Here is a 4,123-nt window from a genome sequence, read left to right on the forward strand (position 1 = left end):
GGAACGTATGGTGTGTGGATGAGCTGGCATCTGATCAGGAAGAAGCAGACACGATAATTGCGTTGCACATTAATCATGCAATGGCAATCATCCCAGGAACAATTATCGTACGATCACCTTCAGGTGATACTGATATAATTGTTATTCTATTGGCACTCTTTGCTGAATGTGACCAGATTATGGTTGACAATGGGCACGGAAACAGCAGGAAAATCTATGATCTCAAAGAAAGCGACATGGCCAAAGAAATTAAAGAAGCTCTCCTCTTTTACAGGTAATGAATATGTGTCGACATTTTTCAGGAAAGAGAAAATGACGTGAAGATTTAATAACACATTCGTAGCACTTGGAAAAAGTTGAATTGTAACTGATGGACTTTACAACAACTTAGAAGAGCTTGTGTGCAAGCTGTATGGACTTAAGAAAATAAAAGACGTACACCCCGCAAGGCAACATCTGTTTTGTGAAAAATATAACAAAAGTGGTAAATTTGTAGACCTTTTCTTCTTACCACCCTGTAAAGAATGCCTGTATCTACACATACAGAGAGCCAATTATGTCTGCCGTTTATGGAGGCAATCGTGTGTCCCCATAATTGATACTCCAAATCCACAGAATCATGGGTGGACCGCTGACAGCGAAATTCAAATGCTGTGATGTCAGATGATCTGATCGAATTACTTACTGAAACAAGTGAAGGAAGTGAAGGTTACAGTGGCAGTGAAAGTGAAATTGACGACAAATTTAGAAGTAGACATAGAGGATGAAATGTCGGAGAGTGAGGATGAATTTTTAGGTACTTAATATTAAAGTTTTAAACATTTACGACCAAAATTACATTGTAAAACATTATTTTGGTATTTATCACACACACCTGTAATACCACTTCCCAGATTATATTTTATTTGAAGTTTAACCCCAATAACTTTTGAACGAACCCTACACCAGTCCAACTGTCATTTTTTCTCGAATATATGACCTAAATTACATTGAAAACATTATTTTCGTAAACTATTGCACATTTAGGACCCCTTTCTTAAATATGCCGAATTTAACCTTTGACCCATCATATCACGAAAAATACCCCTCCCTGGACCAATCAACAATCAGATTCGGATTCTACGCCCAAAAATATGTCAAAAATGTTTCTTTTTTTACATTTATCACACAGGCAACACCCTTTTCCAGATTATGTCTTATTTGACCTTTGACCCCAATAACTTTTGAACGACTCCATACCTGTCCATTTTTGGAATCTATGACCTAAATTACATTAGAAAACATTATTTTGGTACACTAATTCACTTTTGTGATCCCCTTCCTTAAATATGCCAGATTTGACCTTTGACCCCACATATCTCGAAAAATCCCCCTCCCCGGACCGATCAACAATCAGATTCGTAATCTACGTCAAAAAATACATTAGAAAAAGTTGGTCTGGTAAATTCTGCAAAAATGTGACACCTTCCTCCAAATCCGACCGGTCTATAAATTATAGGCTTATTTATTAACATATAGTAGAGCATATCTCTACATTGTATCATGTCAAATTGTATATATAATTATAGCATTACCAGCTTAGGCCCTTATTATATAATATCATCTTATATCGTATTTCTTAAGCCGGGCACTCACTGCGACTAAAGGTAGTCGGCTGATGGGATTCTATTGAGAACGCGGCGCCGAGACGTGCCCTGCCCGCAACGGATCGTTTTTATTGACGTTCCGTTCAGATTGCGACCGAGAACCGGCAGACAGCGTCGGAGATTCGTCGTAAGACCGTCGAACAACACAGTGATTTACCGGTTTTAGTTTACTTTAAATACAAGAACTGTTTCTCATGACCACGTATTATGGCCTGGCCGATGACACAACTTGTCAAGAGGAATATGACTGTGTCATTTTTATGTTTTTACCGGTTATCTTATTAATTCACAGGGAACTTTTTACTGCGAGAATATATAATTATATTAAAAGCCAATTTTTAAATTGTGTTTAACTTACCTGTTGACTCACTGTGGTAAATGTAGTAATAAGCAGTAAAATGACAGGCAGCACTTTATATACTAACAAATATTTATTAGCACAAGCTTTCGTTCACACAGTGAACTACTTCAGGTGACTGTACAAATGAAACATCATCAATCGCTTATATACAAGTGAAACAATGGAGTGAGACTCCAAGCACGATAATAATAAACTAACATGCAGTAAGTAAAAAAAGGTAAGCAGGCCAATAACAGTGCGATACAGAGGTGGTGGATAAATAATCAATACAATAGAGACCAATAAGCTATATGAAGTACCGTATATCATATATTAGACTATGTAGTGTTGTAGAAATCCTCTGTCTATATTCAGTCCTAAGTTAATACAATTCAGTTTAGTGATGAACTTTTGTTCAGCTATTTCTCTGTCTAAACTATTATTAAAATTACCCTTTTCTAATAATTTTGACTTTCAGGTTATGTAACTGGTGGCCTGGTAAATTGAAATGTTGTGCTACTGCTTTCTGTACGAGTTTGTGTTTAGTATCACATTTGTGTCCATTGAGTCAATGGTGTATCGCAGAATAAATGTGGATGGAGTGTTGGCAGGTTTTGGCGTTGCAAAGGAAAAGTAGGCCTACCATGTGAAGTGTTGGTATCACTAAGTTTGCTTTTACTGAGTTGTTTTTTGTTTTTTGTTTTTTTTTTTTTTAGATTGGGAAGTTGTCTGTGTGCAGTGAGTTAAATTAAATAATGGGATGATATGAAACAATGGTTTTTATGTAATGATTATAAAAGAAAATAATTTAAATAATAATATTTATAATAAATAAATAAATAAATAAAGAAAATATATACTTGAGTTGGTGATGTTGAAATCATGATGCAGTGCCAGGTGTAATTGAAGTTGTTAAAAGATTGGGGATTATCTGAGATAATTAAAGGTGTTAAAAGTTTTAGAAATACTTTTAATCAAACAATAGGAATATTATTGAATAAAACAATAGTGCCATTTAATAGGATTATTTAATAGGATTAATTGTTTTTTAATAAGTTGATGACTTTGCGTAAGTAGTAAGTAATGACTTTCTATTGGATGAGAGATTTCAGTGATTTAGAATATGGTGACTTCTTGGTGTGAATTGACCAGGTAAACATGAACAGGAAGACGTTGCTTCGTGACAAGAAATGAATTTCTTTTGGTTGACAAGCTTGGCAAAAGGTTCCAAATCTCAGCGGAAAAAAACAAACAAAAAAAACACGACCACTTCGGTCCCAATGGTCCCAGCATACGTGTATAGACCAACAAGGTAAAAAAAATCAACTAAGCTCTATGATAATGGGATCTGATAATTTACTGCGGGTTCCTGGTTGTTTTTCTAGGTCCCATCGCTGCCTCTCATACATACTTTTTGACATAATTCCAGATTCTCTAAATCTCTATGGTTATTTTTGGGGAAGAAAATTTGTGATGTTTCAGTATATTGTGTGAAGTTACACCAATATAATCTGTTTCAGAACCACAACAACTTCTTGTTTACCACCATCCTTCAAATAATTAACAACTAACAACTATTTTTACGGCGGCCGGAAAATACACTCAACAAGTTGAAACGTAAAAAGTCTAGGATTACATGCCCGGCTGTTCATCCGATAACTTTGGTTTTTTCAACGATTCGTACACAGCGCCACATAGAGTTCGGCACACGTTTGGGGTACTGGTTCCCGATCTCAGCGAAGAAGAAGAAGAAGAAGAAGAAGAAGAAGAAGAAGAAGAAGAAGAAGAAGAAGAAGAAGAAGAAGAAGAAAAAAAAAACACACAAAAAAAAAACACGACACCAACATTACATTATTGCCAGATAAATAGTTCTCATGATTTAAATAAAACAACTCGTCGTAGGTTTGGTAGCACAAACAGCTGTAGGCCTATTTTAATTATCTTTAAACATTTACTTCAAGCAAACATATTATTTTGTATTTATATACAGGAGGTGATTTTGAAAAAAAAACTATACTTGATATGCTTTAATAAGTTTAATTATCAATCAGTTCAGAGTTTTCAAATTAATTTTCTCCATTTGCTCTTTTTGTATTTTTCCCACGTTGCTAAGTCAATATTTTAAAAGTTAATTTAC

The sequence above is a fragment of the Anneissia japonica genome, unplaced genomic scaffold (assembly GCF_011630105.1).
Source record: "Anneissia japonica isolate Jap-2015-1 unplaced genomic scaffold, ASM1163010v1 scaffold287857_len828801_cov194, whole genome shotgun sequence".
Taxonomy (NCBI): Eukaryota; Metazoa; Echinodermata; class Crinoidea; order Comatulida; family Comatulidae; genus Anneissia; species Anneissia japonica.